Consider the following 18,261-nt stretch of genomic DNA (forward strand, 5'->3'; position numbering starts at 1 on the left):
CTAATAAAGTGGCCACAGAGTGTAGAACAGGAACAGACCAGTCGGGACATACCAAATAAATCTGCCCTGCTATCTCCCTTAGGCCCTCCGTTGTTGCCCCCTTTGCACACAAAATGTCGGGGGAAGTCAGCACGTCAGAGAGTGTCTACGGGAGGTGGTGCGGGGTGTCCCTTCATCAGGTCGTGATGAAAAGACTGGACCTGAAATTGCAGCTGTTCATTTCCCTCCACAGATACAGACTGGCCTGCCAAGTTCCTCCAGCACTTTTGTAAATACTTCTCAAGATTCCCAGCAGCTGCAGAATAGCTTGTATTGCTTCCTTTCGCTGAATTCCCATTCCCCTATTACTCACCACAAACAAATGAAAATCTGCAGATGCTGGAAATCCAAGCAACACACACAAAATGGAGGAGCTCAGCAGGCCAGGCAGCATCTATGGAAAAGGGGAGTGGGAGGGGTATCACCAGAAGTTCAAGAAATCGATGTTCATGTCATCAGGCTGGAGGTAACCCAGACGAATATAAGGTGTTGTTTCTCCATTGTCCTGATGAGGCCACACTCAGGTTGGAAGAACAACACCTGATATTCTGTCTGGGTAGCCTCTATCCTAATGGCACGAACATCACTTTCTCGAACTTCTGGTAATGCCCACCCCCCTTCTCGATTCCACATTCCCATTTCCCTCTCTCACCTTATCTCCTTGCCTGCCCATTACCCCCTGTTTTTTCTTCCATGGCTTTCTGTCTTCTATTAGATTCCCCCTTCTCCACCCCTGAATCTCTTTCACCAAACACCATTGCAGCTCTTTACTTCACCCCTCCCCCCGTTTCACCTATCACCTTGTGTTCTCCCACCAACCCCACCTTTTAACTGTACTCTTCATCTGTTTTTTTTTCTTCAGACCTGCTGAAGGGTCTCATCTGGAAGTGTCGACTGTACTCTTTTCCAGAGATGCTGCTTGGCCTGCTGAGTTCCTCCAGCATGACCTATCTTCTGCCCCTTCCTGTTCTGGTTCTAACCACCCAATGTGCATAATGTTACCTGTATGTTCTTCCCCACTCACCTATTGGGTTCTGGTTCCGTTTGCCACTCACGTCTCCTCTAATGTTTAATATTCTGTCCTCCTCTGCTTATCAGAGCCCAGCACTGGCAGCCCTTTGGGTTCCTGCTTAACTCTCCCCATCAACTGCCTCCAATCATCATGCTCCCTTCCCCACCCTTGCTCTATCTGCCTCTTGAGTATTTTAACTCTTTCTCTCTCTGTCTGCCTTAATCTATCATCTGCCTGTCATTGTCTCCCAGCTCAATCCTCGCTCAACATTTCTACCTGGATCCAACTGCCTATAATCTTCTAAACATCCACAGTCCACAGAATCCTGTCTCACCCTTCCTCTTCCCCTTGCCTCCATCCATCTCCATTCTCCAATCTCCATCCTGATAGAGGGTTTCAATCTGAAACGTTGACAGTCGATTTCAACCTCTCAGAAACTGCTCAATTTGCTGAGGTCCTCAAGCAGATTGTTGCTCCAGATACAACTTCTACAGTCACGTGTGTGTCCATTGGAACTAATCTCATAGTCAGTTTGTTCTTCAATACAAATCATTGTAATTTGTGATCAGAATCTAATAAGTGCTCTCTCTAACGTCTCTGAATACTTGACAAAAAAAAAGCAATAATTTTTCAAAACGAACAAAGGTCCCATTCTCTGATGCCATTTGTGAAGAAATTTCCAAACTTTTATTTGCTTCAGACTGGTTGGAAGATCATTAGATATAGGAGCAAAGTTCGGCCATTTGGCCCATCGAGTCTGTTCCACTATTCATCATGGCTGATCCAATTTTCCTTTCAACCACAATCTCCTGCCTACTTCTATATCCCTTCATGCCCTGACCAATCAAGAATTTATCATGCTCTCCCCAAATATATATAAAGACTTGGCCTCCGCAGCTGCCTGTGGCAAAGAATTTCACAGATTCACCACTCTCTGGCTGAAAAAATTTCTCCTCACCTCTGTTCTAAAAGGACTCCCCTTTGCTCTGAGGCTGTGTCCTCTGAGCTTACACTCTCCCATCATGGGAAAAATCCTTTCCACATCCATTCTGTCGAGGCCTTTGACCATCCAATAGGTTTCAATGAGGTCACCCATCATGCTTCTGAACTCCAGTGAATACAGTCCCAGAACCATCAAACATTTCATATGACAAGCCATTGAATCCTGGAATTATTTTCATGAAACTTCTTTGAACCCTCTCCAGTTTCAGCACATTATTTCAAAGATAAGTGGCACAAAACTACTTCAAGTGAGGCCTCACCAGTGCTTCATAAAGCCTCAACATTACATCCTTGCCTTCATATTCCAGTCCTCTTGAAATGAATGCTAACATTGCCTTTGCATTGTTCATCACAGACTCAACCTGCAAATTAACCTTTAGGAAATCCTGCACAAGGACTCCCAAGTCACTTTGAGCCTCTGTATTTTCTCTGCATTTAGAAAATAGTCAGCCCTTTCCTTTCTTCTACCAAAGTGCATGACCATACACTTCCTGACGCTGTATTCTATCAGTTATTTCTTTGCCCATACTCCTAATCTGTCCAAGTCATTCTGTAGTCTCTTACTTCCTCAAAATTACTTGTCCCTCCACTTACCTTCATACAGCCAGACAGACAGACAGACAGACATACTTTATTGATCCCGAGGGAAATTGGGTTTCATTACAGCCGCACCAACCAAGAATAGTGAAGAAATATAGCAATATAAAACCATAACTAATTAAATAATAATGTTAATCATGCCCAGTGGAAATAAGTCCAGATATAATTAATAATCAACTCGAACATTTTCTCAACCACTGAGGTCAGACTAACTGGCCATAAGATTTCTTTCTTATTCATCTCTCCCATCTTGAAGAGTAGATTTGAAAATTGCAATTTCCAAGTCTTTTGGAACCTTTCTAGGGTCTAGTGATTCTTAAATGATCATCACTATTGCGTCCATGATCTCTTCAGCCACCTCTTTCAAAATCTTGGGTTGTACAGCATCTGGTTTAGAAGAATTATCTACTTTCAGACCATTCATTTCCCCAAGAATCTTCTCTCTAGTTATGGTAACTGCAGACACATATAACCATATAACAATTACAGCACGGAAACAGGCCTTCTTGACCCTTCTAGTCCATGCTGAACGCTGATTCTCACCCAGTCCCACCGACCTGCACTCAGCCCATATCCCTCCATTCCTTTCCTGTTCATATACCTATCCAATTTTACTTTAAATGACAATATCGAAGCTGCCTCTACCACTTCTACTGGAAGCTCGTTCCACACAGCTACCATTCTCTGTATAAAGAAGTTTCCCCTCGTGTCACCCTTAAACTTTTGCCCCCTAATTCTCAACTCATGTCCTCGTGTTTGAATCTCCCCTACTCTCAATGGAAAAAGCCTACCCATGTCAACTGTATCTATACCCCTCATAATTTGAAATACCTCTATTAAGTCCCCCATCAACCTTCTACACTCCAAAGAATAAAGACCTAACTTGTTCAACCTTTCTCTGTAACTTAGGTGCTGAAACCCAGGTAACATTCTAGTAAATCTTCTCTGTACTCTTGCTATTTTAGTGACATCTTTCCTACAATTCGGTGACAAGAATTGTACACAGTACTCCAAATTTGGCCTTACCAATGCCTTGTACAATTTTAACATTACATTCCAACTGCTTTACTCAATGCTTTGATTTATAAAGGCCAGCATACCAAAACCTTTCTTCACCACCCTATCCACATAAGATTCCACCTTCAGGGAACTATGCATCATTATTCCTAGATCACTCTGTCCTACCGCATTCCTCAATGCCCTACCATTTACCATATATGTCCTATTTTGATTACTCCTACCAAAATGTTGCACCTCACACTTACCAGCATTAAACTCCACCTGCCATCTTTCAGCCCACTCTTCTAACTGGCCTAATTCTCTCTGCAAGCTTTGAAAACCTTCTTCATTCTCCACAACACCACCTATCTTATATCAACTACACATTTACTAATCCAATTTACCACCTGATCATCCAGATCATTAATGTATAAGACAAACAACATTGGACCCAGTACAGATCCCTGAGGCACATCATTTGTCACTGGCCTCCAATTTGACAAACAGTTATCCACCACTACTGTCTGGCATCTCCCATCCAGCCATTGTTGAATCCATTTTACTACTTCAATATTAATACGTAACGATTGAACCTTCCTAACTAACTTTCCATGTGAAACCTTGTCAAAGGCTTTACTGAAGTCCATATAGACAACATCCACTGCTTTACCCTCGTCAACTTTCCTAGTAACCTCTTCAAAAAACTCAGTAAGATTTGTGAAACATGATCTTCCACTCACAAATCCATGTTGACTGTTCCTAATCAGACCCTGTCTATCATAATTATATATATCATCTCTAAGAACACTTTCCATTAATTTACCCACCACTGACGTCAAACAGACAGGCCTATAATTGCTAGGTTTACTCTTCGAACCCTTTTTAAACAATGGAACCACATGAGCAATACACCAATCCTCCAGCACCATCCCCGTTTCTAATGACATTTGAAATGTTTCTGTCAGAGCCCCTGCTATTTCTGCACTAACTTCCCTCAAGGTCCTAGGGAATATCCTGTCAGAACTCGGAGATTTATCCACTTTAATATTCCTTAGAAGTTCCAGTATTTCCTCCTCTTTAATCATCATAGTTTCCATAACTTCCCTATTTGTTTCCCTTACCTTACACAATTCAATATCCTTCTCCTTAGTGAATACTGAAGAAGAGAAATTGTTCAAAATCTCCCCCATCTCTTTTGGCTCTACACATAGCTCTCCACTCTGATTGACTATGGGACCAATTTTATCCCTCACTATCCTTTTGCTATTAATATAACTGTAGAAACCCTTTGGATTTATTTTCATCTTACTTGTCAAAACAACCTCGTATCTTCTTTTAGATTTTCTAATTTTTTTCTTAAGATTCTTTTTACATTCTTTATATTCCTCGAGCACCTCATTTACTCCATACTGCCTATATTTATTGTAGATATCCCTCTTTTTCCAAACCAAGTTTCAAATATCCCTTGAAAACCGTGGCACTCTCAAACTTTTAACCTTTCTTTTCAACCAGGAACTTCCAGCGTAGTGGTAGTGTCTTCCACAGTGAAGTCTAATGCAAAATACTCATTCAATTTGTCTGCCATTTCGTTGACCCCATTACTACCTCTCTTGCATCATTTTCCAGCAGTCCGATATCCACTGTCGCCTCTCTTTCACACCATGTATCTGGAGAAACTATACGTATCCACTTTAATATTATGTAGCAGCATAATTTTGCATTTCATCTTTACCTTCTTAGTAATTTTTCAGTTGCCTTCTGTTGGTTTTTAAAAGCTTCACAGTCCTCGAGCTTCCCACCAATTTTTGATTTAATGTATGCCCTCTCTTTGGCTTTTATGTTGGTTTTGACTTTTCTTGTTAGCCATGTTTGCCTCAACTTTCCTTTAGAATGCATCTTCCTCTGGGATGTATATATCCTGTGCCTTCCAAGTTGCTTCCAGAAATTCCAGCCATTGTTTCTCTGCCATCATCTTGCCAGTGCTCTTCTTAAATCAGTTCTGGCCAGCTCTTCTCCCATGCCTCTGTAATTCTTTTTAATCCGCTGTAATACTGATATATCTAACTTTAGCTTCTCCTTCTCAAGTTTCAGTGTGAATACAACCATATTATGATCATTTTCCCCAAGGGTTGCTTTAATGTAAGCTCACTAATCATTTCTGGTTCATTGCACCCATTCTAGAAATGCTGATCCCCTGATGTGCTCAACCACAAGCTGCTCTAACAAGCCATCTCGCACTCTAGAATATCCCCCTCTTGGAATCCAAAACATGTAGAATTATTTCTATCAGCTTCTATCCTACTGTGTATGATTGTTGGATGGTCTAATGGACTCCATGGATACATGGCCTTACACTCTAGTTCTTTGCTGCCTGCAGTAGGTTGGGCAATATACATCAATAGGAATAAAATGATGAAATTTGGATTGAGTCCCTTCATTACTCATGATGAATGGCTTCAGCTAAAATGGTGATTCTTTATTCCTTTCCATTTTTCATGCTTGACCCGTGTGTGCGTTGCTGTCAATTTCCAGCATCTGAAGAATCTCTTGTAGTTATCTTTATGGCCTTACACCATAATTGCCTGCGTGCACTGCATTTTATCCATAAATATAATACTTTATTCTTCATTCTTTTATTGATTTATTTGGTACCACCTCAAGGCATTATTGTGATGAAATAATTGGAACGGATGATATTTAAACAAAATATTTGGGTGTACATTGGTGCACTTGAGGTCAAGACTCCATTCGTTTTGTACATGTGGACAATTCAATGGTCTCAGAGGAGTGAGATGGAGCTTTGGTGGTTTATACTTTCGGGCTTTTGGATCTTGTGTCTGCTGACAGGGAGCAGAATAGAGAACATGGCTGATTTGATTATGTTAGCTGCTTTACAGAAGAAGCAGGAAGTATAAAATCCGAAGACATATCAGTAGAATTAGGCCATTATGTCCACTGAGTCTGTTTCACCATTCCAAAGTAGTTGATTATTATCCTTCTCAACCCCATTCTCCTGCTGTCTCCCCATAATCTTTGACACCCTTAATAATCAGGAACCTATCATGCTCTCCTTTAAATGTACCCAAAGACCTGGCTTCCACAGGGATTCTTTGTCCTTAAAACAGGACCTGACAGACAACCCATTCATGCAGAGGGCAAGGTATATGTGGAGAAAGCTTCTAGAGAAAGTAACAAAGAGCCACCTGGAGGAACTCAAGTGGATGAGCAGCATCTGTGGGAAAAATGAATTGTTGACATTCTGGGCTGTAACCCTGTATTAGCTGTTATGCAGGGTTTCAATCTAAGATGTTGACAAATTTCTTTCCTCCTACAGATATTCCCTGATCTGCAATGTTTCTCCAGCAGATTGTCAGCAGATCTGCAGTCATAGAGAAGTATAGCACAGAAATAGGTCCTTTGGCCCTCCTAGTACATGCCAAAAACATTTAAACTGCCTACTCCCATCGACCTGCATTGGGACCATAACCATCTAGCTATCCAAACTTTTCTTAATCATTAAAATCGAACTCACATGCATCACTTGTGCTGGCAGCTTATTCCACACTCTCATGACCCTCTGAGTGAAGAGGTTTCCCTCATGTTCCCCTCAAACTTTTCACTTTTCAACATTAATGCATGACCGTTAGTTGTAGTTCCACTAACCTCAGTGGAAAATGCCTACTTTCATTTACCATATCTAAACCCCTCAGAATTTTGCATACCTCTATCAAATTTTCTCTTAATCATCTATGTTCTAAAGGATAAAGTCCTATCCTAGTCAACCTTTCCTGGTAACTCAGGTCCTTTAGACCTGAAATATCATTGTAAGTTTTCTCTGTATTTTTTCAATCTTATATACTCCTTTTCTGTGGGTTGGTGGCCAAAACTACACGCAATACTCTAAATCATGCCTCACCAAAGTCTTACAAAACCAAACATAACATCCCATCTCCGGTACTCAATACTTTGAGTTATGAAGGCTAAAATGCCAAAAGCTTACCTTATGATACTATCCACTTGTGATGCCACTTTCACAGAGTTATAGATCTGTATTTCCAGTTCTACCACACTCTTCAGTGCCCTACCATTCACTGTGTAACACCTAACCTGATTGATCCTACCAAAGTACAATATCTCACAATTGTCTGTTTTAAATCCATTTGCCATTTTCAGCCCATTTTTCCAGCTGACGCAAATCACTTTGCAGCCCATGACAGCCCTCCCCACTGTACACTGCACCCGCAATATTAGGGTCAGCTGCAAATTTGCTGATCAAGTTAAACGTTATCATCCAAATCATTGATATAGATGAGAAACATCAACGGATCCAGTACTGATCCCTGCAGCACACCACTGGTCACAGGCCTCCAGTTCGAGGGACAATCCACTACCATTCTCTGGCCTCTCCCACAAAGCCAATGGCTAATCCAATTTACTACTTCATCTTTAATGCCAAGTGACTGATACTTCTTGATAGTCTCTTGTGTCTGCCAGAGAAAGTTGCTGAGGTAGGTACAATGACAATATTTAAAGGATATTTGGAGAAGTAACCGGATAGATGTTTGGTGGGTTACAGGCTATATGCAGGCAAATAGACTACCTTCTGTGGGATCTTTGGTCCGCAAAGATCACTTGGACCAAAGCACCTGCTTCCATGCTGAATGACTCTATGACTCAAAGCCAAGAAAAGATTCAAATTCCAACAAAATACACTCATTGGCAAATTTACTAGGTACCTCCCATCTTAATAAAGTGACTACTGAGTGTATGCAGGTGATCTTCTGCTGCAGTAGTCCATCCACTTCAGGGTTCGACTCATTGTGTGATCACAAATGTTCTTCAGTACACCATTGTTGTATCAGGTGATTATTTGAGTTTCTGTCATCTTCCTGTCTGCTTCAACCAGTTGGCCTTTCTCCTCTGAAGTCCTTCATTAACAAGCTGTTTTGCCCACAGAACTGCCACATACTGGATTTCTTTTTGTTATGTTTTTCACACCATTCTCTGTAAGCTTTAGAGGCTGTTGTGCATGAAAATCCCACAGGATCATCAGTTTCTGAGATACACAAACTACCCTACCTGCACCAACGATCCTTCCATGGTCAGTCACTTTGGTCACATTTCTTCTCCATTCTGATGTTTGTTCTGAACAACCGAACCTCCTGACCATGACTACATGTTAAGACACTGCGAAAGGGAGGATAGGCAGATGGTACAGAAGGGTTTCTGCATCGAGTGGCTGCCACTTGATTGGCTGCTTGCATTAACAAGCAGCTGTACATATGGCCATTGAGTGTATGTCTTTCAAGCACAGACTTGATTTAAACATCTCCACAAGGATAGAAGAATCAATCAGTTCATCTGTATTTCCTAAACTTCCCAAGAGTACATATTTTGTAGATGATGGTTAATATCAGTACGAGGACCCATTAGCATTCAGAATACACTCAATGTTATAACTGGATATTCTCTTTCAACATCTGTGCAAACTTTTGTTCAAATCTAGAATTCCAAGCTATCAATCTGCACTCTTCAACTACTGTTCCTACAACTGTCTCTTGGTTACTTTATCATGCCACATTTCAGATTATTCTGTATAATGTGCCTGATAGAAAGCAAACAGTTGTTAAGATGTGAAAAGCACAGGGAATCTGCAAAGGAGGTTCACGAGAATGATCAAAAAATGAAAGGGTTAATGTATGAGAAACATTTGATGTCTGGGCCTCTACTCGCTGGACCTTAGGAGAATGTTGGGCGGTGCGGTGTACGGTGGGATGTGGGGGGATCTCATTGAAACTTAATGAATATTGGAAAGTCTGTTTAATGTGGACGTAGGGAAGATGTTTCCTAAAATGGGTGAGCTTAGGACCAAAGGGCACAGCCTCAGATTTGAAGGACATGCGTTTAGAACAGAAAAGTTCAGAGATGTTGTAGATATTTTTTTTGTCTTCTGCATTAATGTGTCAGCGGAAAGGAAAAAATTTTGGATTTCCAAATGTTCATTTTCAAAAAATTATACATTACGGGAAAACCTTTGCATTTTGTTAAAGAAAATAGCATTTTAAGTAATTGACCATTTTTCAAATAAAACACTCGATTAATTTGTAGGTATATATTTCAGTTAACCAAGTTAACAAAGAAGTACTACAATGATGCAACGATACAATGAGTTGAATGAACTAACCTGATCAACTGAAATGGAAACGGGTGCAGAAGGATTCAAGCTGGGGAGGAACAACCGGAATAACTGTAAGTGGAACAAGCTGCACCTGCCCCTTCACCTTCTCCTTCACTCCCAATCAGGGCCCCAAAATGTCCTTCCAGGTGAGGTGAAACATCACCCGTGAGTCTTTTATGCCATCTGCTGTATCCAGTGCTCCTGGCGTGGCACCTGTATAATGACGAGACCCGACATAGATTGGGAGACCACTTCACCAAGCACTTACATTCCATCTGCCAGAAAAAGTGGGATCTCCCAGCGGCAACACTCAAGTTGGAGGAGCAACAGCTTATATTTCATCTGGGTACTGTCCAACTTGATAGCTTGAACATTGATTTCTTGAACTTCTGGTAATGCCACATCTCCTTCACCATTCCCCATTCCTATTTCCCTCTCTAACCTTATCTCCTTACCTGCCCATCACCTCCCTGTTGCTCCTCCCACTTCCCCTTTTTCCATGGCCTTCTGTCCTCTCCTATCAGATTCTTGCTTCTCCAGCCCTTTATCTCTTTCACCAATTGACTTCGCAACTATTTACTTCACCCTTCCCTCTCTCCCAGTATCACTTATCACCTACAAACTTGAATTTATTTCTCTCATTCACCTGTCTTTTTATTCTGACTTCTAATCTTTTTTCTCCAGTGCTGATGAAGGGTCTCAACTGATTACTCTTTTTCATAGATGCTGCCTGGCTTGCTGAGTTCCTCCAGGATTTTATGTGTGTTGATGGACAACCAGACTAAAAGGCAAGTGTTTGGCAGCTGTGACTTTTAATCTTCAAATTATCAATTGTCACACCATGACAAGTGTGAGCATAGCAACAACACACAACTTGGATATTCTGCATCAGCAAGGTCTCTTCCCATCAGAAATTTCATGGCAGAGAGAAGTTTCAAGGTGTGATGTCCAAGCACTTCTGAAGAAGCACAAAGAATAGCATGAAGTAGAGAACCAGAAACACAGTGGTCGACCATGGAGAGTGAGTGCAGTAGACAAGAGGTAAATCAATCTGACATCCTTTCTACTCAGAAAAGCACTGCTATGAGCTCTGAACTCACAGAACCCACTGGAACCCAAGTAAACCCCTCTACAGTTTGGAGAGGTCTTGTCAGAAGTGGTCTTCATGAAGAGTTGTTGCCTTCTGGATGAAGGATAAGGGAATAAGCCAGAATAAGAAGGTGGGGGAGGGGAAGGAACCACATCTGACATATGGAGGGTGTTTAAAGAACAACTGTACAGAGTACAGGACAAGTATGTTCCAGTAAGAATGGACAAGAATGGCAAGGTAAGATAAGTTTTGATGTCAACAGACAATAGGTGCAGGAGTAGGCCATGTGTCCCTTCGAGTCAGCACTGCCAATCAATGTGATCATAGCTGATCATCCACAATCAGTACCCCGTTCCTGTCTTCTCCCCATGTCCCTTGACTCCGCTATCTTTAAGAGCTCTATCTAACTCTTTCTTGAAAGTATCCAGAGAATTGGACTGCACTGCTTTCTGAGGCAGATCATTCCTTGTCGACCGAGGTGATGCGTTTAGTCAAGAGGAAAAGGAAAAGTATGTCAATCTTAGGAAGTTAGAATCAAACAGAGTGCCCGAGGATTATAAAAAAGGCAGAAATTAACTCAAGAAGGAAATTAGGAAAGCCACGCAATGCCAGTGACAGGTAAGATTAAAGGGAATCCTAAGGCATTTATAGATAATGCAAGAGCCAGAGGATAACTAAGGACCACTCAAGGATAAAGCTGTGGGGGGTGGGGGGTGGAATGCAGAGGATGCAGAGGATGTTGGTGAATTTCTTAATGAGTACTTTACATCAGCATTTACCAAGGAGAAGATGTGGGGGATAGTGAAATGAGTGCGAAGAGTATTAATATATCAGGGCACTTGGAAGTAAAAGAGGAGGTACAGTTGGGTCTCCTAAAGAGAATTAAGGTGGATATGTCCCCAGGGCCTGTTGGAATATACCCCTGGTTTTTGAGAGAGGCAAATGAAGAGATTTCAGGGACGTTGACCAATATCACTGTGTCCTCTCAAACTCCATGTGAAGTCCTGGAGGACTGGCAAGTACCTAATAGTGTTTCAATATTCCAGAAGGGAACCAGCATTAATCCTGGAAACTATGGACTGGTGAGTCTCACGTCAATAGTAGGGAGGTTACTGGAAATAATGCTTAGGGATAAGATTTATGAACATTGGGAAAACATGGCTTAATTAGGGAGAGCTAGCATGGCTTTGTGTGGAGCACGCCATGGTTTACAAACTTGATTTGGTGTCTTGACGAGATGACAAAGATGATTGACAAAGGTAGAACTGTGGATGCTGCCTACATGGAATTTAGAAAGGTGTTTAACAAGATCTCTTTTGGGAGGCTTATCCAGAAGATTATGGTGCATGGGATAAGTGGTAAATTCACCATTTGAATTCAGAACTGGCTTGCCCATGGAAGACACGAGTTTAGGGATCGAAGGGACATGATCTAGCTTGAGGTCTGTGACTACTAGTATTCCGCAGGAATCTGTACTGGGACCTCTGCTGTTTGTGATGTAATGTAAATGACCCGAATGAAGATGTAGCTGAGTGGATTAGTAAATTTGCAGATGATATGAAGATTGGTGGTGTGGATAGTGCAAATATCATTGGGTTTGGATATGGCCCAAGTGCGGAGTGAGATACACTGAAGCGGGTTGATAGTTCACAGACTTTAATGCGAACTGTGTTAAAGCAAGAAGAAAACAATAAACGCCAGGCCAAACAGGGCCATTAACTAAAAGTCTCAAGTGGTAAATGAATCCTATACTGTAGCTGAAAGGGAGAACTAAATATTAAACGAATACCGCTAGTCTACAGAATCTGTTGACTTGACAGTCCAATTTCTCAGGCAAGGCCGAATGCAGACAGGCAGCAAAGCATTGCAGTGCTGTGTCCAAGTCTCGACGAGCATGGGTGCAATTGCCATATCTACTGCGCTGCCAAATCTGTGCCTGTGACAGTAAATGGCTGGCAAAGAATATAGTGGGATATAGATCAGTTGCAGGTATGGGTTGAGAAATGGCAGATGGAGTTTAACACAGATAAATGTGAAGTGTCGCATCTCAGTAATGCAAGAAGACTATACACTGTTAAGGGCAAGGCCCTTAACAATGTTTGCTGAGAGGAGAAATCTTGGGATCCAAGTGGCTACACAGGTCAACGAGGTGGTGAAGAAGGCTTATGGAATGCTTTCTTTATTAGTCGAGGCACTGGGTTCAAAAGTGAGGAGGTATTCTTGCAACTTCATAAAACTCGGGTTTGTCCACATCTGGAGAATTACATACATTTCTGGTCGCCCCACTACAGAAAAAGATGTTGAGGCTTTGAAGAAGGTGCAGAAGTTGTTTACCTGGATGAGGTTGTGAGGCTGAGGGGAGATCTGATAGAGGTTTACAAGACTATAAAAGTCATAGATAGAGTGGACACAGAGTATCTGTTTCCGAGGGTTGAAATATCTAATACTAGTGGGCATGCTTTGAAAGTGAGAGGGTGTAGGTTCAGGGAGATGTGAGGGGTAAGTTTTTTACTCAGAGAGTCGTTGATGCCCGGAATATCCTGAGTGTTATACTGGTAGAGGCAAACACATTAGGGGCTTTTAAGAGACGTTTGGATAGGTACATGGATATAAGGGAGATGGAGGGTTTAGTGTTTGGGCGTTTTTGATTTAATTTTTAGCTAGATCAGCAAAACATTGTGGGCCGAATGGCCTGTTGTTGTGCTGTACTCCTGGTCATTTATGTATATTACAAACAGCAGCAGTCCCAGATCAGATCAAAGTGGAACCACTAATTACGGACCTCCAGCTCGAATCGGTTCCTTCAACCACTACAAACTTCTAATATTCTAATATACCATCGAATCCAGCGTTAAAGACCTGCCCAATACAATAGCTTACCTAGATAATATTCTGATTAGCTGACTGACCCTAGAAAAGAATCTGAATCTCCTTGATAAAACTTTCTCCCGACTGATGCAACTGGGTCCACAAATAAATTGTGAGAAATGTATCCCTCTGGCAGATCATGTCGAGTGCCTGGGTTTTCACTTGGATTCCAAAGGTATACATCCAGTCAAAGAAAAGCTTCTCCCCATTCTTGAAGCCCCAGCACCAAGGGATATTCATGAACTTCGCTCCTTTTAGACATGTTCTATCATTATACCAGACGTTTGCCTCACCCAGCCACACTTCTTGTGCCGCTAAATAATCTATTGAAGAAAGGCACGAGGTGGTGTTAACGATGGGCAGAGGAATCGGCTTTTAAGAGAGCCAAAAAAATGTTGACTCGATTCCAGGTTTTAAAGCACGTCAGACCTGGGGTGCCAATATTTTTGTATTGTGGTTCCTCCCTGCATGGTGTTCGTGTGGGGTTAACCCCAGAACACAGATGGCTTTTATGTCAGCACCTTTAACCTAGCCAAATGAAACTATGCACATATGGGACAAGGAAGCATTAGCAGTTGATTTTGGGGTCGTGCATATTCACTACTTTCTGTACGGCCAACGTTTTGAAGTTCATATGGACCATAATCCACTGGTGGGATTGCTTGGTTAGTACAACGCAGTGTAGCAGATGACATCACCAAGGATGCAATGGTAGGCGCTATACCTATCTGCTCATCAATACACAATGTATGATGTTCCTGGGAGAAACAATTACACTGCAGATGCTTTAAGTCGGCTCCTGTTACATGAATATCCTCGTGAGTCAGAATTTCCAGGTGAATTGGGACTACAAAGGCCTGGGTCAATGCTTCTCCGATCACCGCTTCTCAGTTAAAAGATGAAACTCAATTAACTGTTACATAGAAACACAGAAAACCTACAGCACAATACAGGCCCTTTGGCCCCAAAGCTGTGCCGAACATGTCCTTACCTTTGAACTGCCTAGGTTTACCAAAGCCCTCTGTTTTTCTGAGCTCCATGTACCTATCCAGGAGCCTCTTAAAAGACTGTATCGTGTCTGTGTCTGCCTTCACCACCCACCAGCAGCCCATTCCATGCACTCACCACTCTCTGCTTAAAAAAAAACTTACCTCTGACAATTCCTCTGTACCTCCTTCCAAGCACCTTAAAATTATGCCCTCTTGTGCTAGCCATTTCAACCCTGGGAAAAAAGCCTCTGACTATCCACACGATGAATGCCTCTCATTATTTTGTACATCTCTATCAGGTTATCTCTCATGCAAGTAGATAAGACCGAGTTCACTGAACCTTTTCTCATAAGGCATGATCCGCAATCAAGGTAACATCTCTGTAAATCTCCTCTGCCCCCTTTTAATGGTTTCCATGTGCTTCCTGAAGTGAGAAGAGCACAACTGAGTACAGTACTCCAAGGGGGGTATGACCAGGGTCCTATATAGCTGCAACATTACCTCTAGGCTCTTAAGCTCGATCCCACAGTTGATGAAGGCCAATACACCGCATGCCTTCTTAACCACAGAGTTGACCTGTGTAGCAGTTTTGAGTGTCCTATGTACTTGGACCCAAAGATTCCTCTGATCCTCCACACTGCCACGAGTCTTACCATTAATGCTATATTCCATCATCATATTTGACCTACCAAAATGAACCATCTCACACTTATCTGGGTTGAACTCCATCTGTCACTTCTCAGCCCAGTTTTGCATCCTATCAATGCCTTGCTGTAACCTCTGGCGGCCCTCCACACTATCCACAACCTTTGTGTCATCAGCAAATTTCCTAACCCATTCCTCCACTTCCTCATCTAGGTCATTTATAAAAATCACAAACAGCAGGGTCGCAGAACAGATCCCTGAGGCATACCACTGGTCACCGACCTCCATGTAGAATATGACTTATCTACTACCATTCGTTGCCTTCTGTGAGCAAGCCAATTCTGGATCCACAAAGCAAGGTCCCCTTGGATCCCATGCCTCTTTACTTTCTCAATAAGCTTTGCAAGGGGTACCTTATCAAATGCCTTTGCTGAAATCCATATACACCACAGCTACTGCTCTTCCTTCATCAATGTGTTTAGTTACATCCTCAAAAAATTCAGTCAGGTTCGTAAGGCATGTCTTGCCTTTGACAGAGCCATGCTGACTATTCCTACTCTCATTATGCCTTCCCAAATGTTCATAAATCCTGCCTCTCAGGATACTTTCCATCAATTTACCAACCAGTGAAGTCAAACTCACTGCTCCATTATTTCCTGGGTTATCTTTACTCACTTTCTTGAATGAGGGAACAACATCTGCAACCCTCCAATCCTCTGGAACCACTCCCGTCCCCATTGATGATGCAAAGATCATTACCAGAGGCTCAGCAGTTCCTCCATTTCCTCCCACAGTAGCCTGCCGTACATCTTGTCTGGTCCCGCAGACTTTTCCAACTTGATGCTTTCCAAAAGCTCCAGCACATTCTCTTTCCTATTGTCCATATGCTCAAGCGTTTCATTCCACTGTAAGCCATCCCTACAATCACCTTTTCCGTAGTGAGTACTGAAGCAGAGTACCGCAACTATCTCCTCCAGTTCTATACACACTTTTCCACTCTCACACTTAGAAAACCTACAGCACAAAACAAACCCTTTGGCCTGCACGGCTGTGTCGAACATGTCCTTACTTTAGAACTACCTTGGCCTACCCATATCCCTCTACTTTTCTAAGCTCCATGTACCTATCCAGGAGTCTCTTAAACGACTCTATAATTTCCGCCTCCACACCACCGGCAGCCCATTCCATGCACTCACCACTCTCTGCATAAAAAAACTTACCCCTGATATGTCCTGTGTACCTTCTTCCAAGCACTTTAAAACTATGCACTCTCGTGCTAGCCATTTCAGCCCTGGGGAAAAAGCCTCTGACTATCCACACGATTAATGCCTCTCATCATCTTATATACCTCTATCAGGTATATAATACCTCTCATCCTTCTTCGCTCTCAGGGAAAAAAGGCTGAGTTCACTCAATCTATTCTCAAAAGGCATGCTCCCTAATCCAGACAACATCCTTGTAAATCTCCTCTGCTCCCCTTTCTGTAGTTTCCACACCTTTCCTTAATTGGTGCTGTTCTCTCACTTCTTAACCTCTTGCTCTTTACATCTTTGGATTTTCTTTTCTTTGTAACTAGATTTTCAATGGCCTTTGTGCACCACGGGTCCTGTACATTACCATCCTTTCCTTGTCTCACTGGATGGTAGCTTGCCTCCCAGGTGCCAGGGTCTGGGACGTTTCAGATCTTATCCACGATATCTTGAAGTGGGAAGGTGGACAACCAGAGGCCATAGTACATATTGGTACCAACAACATAGGTACAGGGAGTTAGGAAGGAAGTTGGTAAGTAGGAACTCAAAGGTAGTAATCTAGAGATTACTGCTTGTGCATGCAACTGTGTAGAGGAATAGAGTGAAGTGGAGAATAAATGCGTGGCTGAGGGATTGGAGCACGGAGCAGGGATGCAGATTGCTGGATCATTGGGATCTCTTTCGGGGAAAGCTTGACCTGTGCAAATAGGACTAGTTGCCTTTGAATCTGAGGGGGATCAATATCCTGGCAGGGAGGTTTGCTAAGGCTACTGGGGAGAGTTCATACTGGAATTTCTGTCAGGTGGGAACCGAACTGAAGGGATAGAGGAAAGGGTCGTTATCTCTGAAATAGAGAAAGCTTGGAGACAGTGCAAGAGGGAGGATAGGCAGGTGATAGAGAAGGAACGCGCTTAGACCAATGGTTTGAGATGTGTCTATTTTAATGCAAGAAACATCACGAACAAAGTAGATGAGCTGAAGGTGTGGATCAGTACTTGGAGGCATGATGCTGTGGCCATGACAGAGCCCTGGAAGGCTCAGAGGCAGGAATGGTTACTTAGAGTACCAGGCTTTAGATGTTTCAGAAAGGACAGTGAGGGAGTCAAAAGAGATGGGGGCATGGTACTGCAGATCAAAGATAGTATCACAGCTACAGAAAAGGAGGAAGTCATGGCGGGATTCTCTACTGAGTCTTTGTGGGTGACAATTAGAAACAGGAAGGTGTCAATAAATCTCCTGGGAGTTTTTGTAGATCACCCCATAGTAACATGAACATTGAGCAACAGATAGGGAGACAGATTCTGGAAAAGTGTAATGATAACACGATTGTCATGGTGGAAGATTTTAATTTCCCAGATATTGATAGGCATCCCCCTATGTTGCAAGGATCGAAGGAAATGAACCCAAGTGCAGAACACAGGCACAGAGATTGAATTTGGATGCTTACACGGGCGTAAACGCTGAACAGCAAACAGGAGGGATCTTGACACGGAGCCCTGATATGGAGCCTTGACACGGAGCCTTGACTCAGAGAGATGGAGTCTCATTAGTAAACCTTGAAACTGGAGCTAAACTTAAAACAAATAGTT

The sequence above is a fragment of the Hypanus sabinus genome, chromosome 2 (assembly GCF_030144855.1).
Source record: "Hypanus sabinus isolate sHypSab1 chromosome 2, sHypSab1.hap1, whole genome shotgun sequence".
Classification (NCBI taxonomy): Eukaryota; Metazoa; Chordata; class Chondrichthyes; order Myliobatiformes; family Dasyatidae; genus Hypanus; species Hypanus sabinus.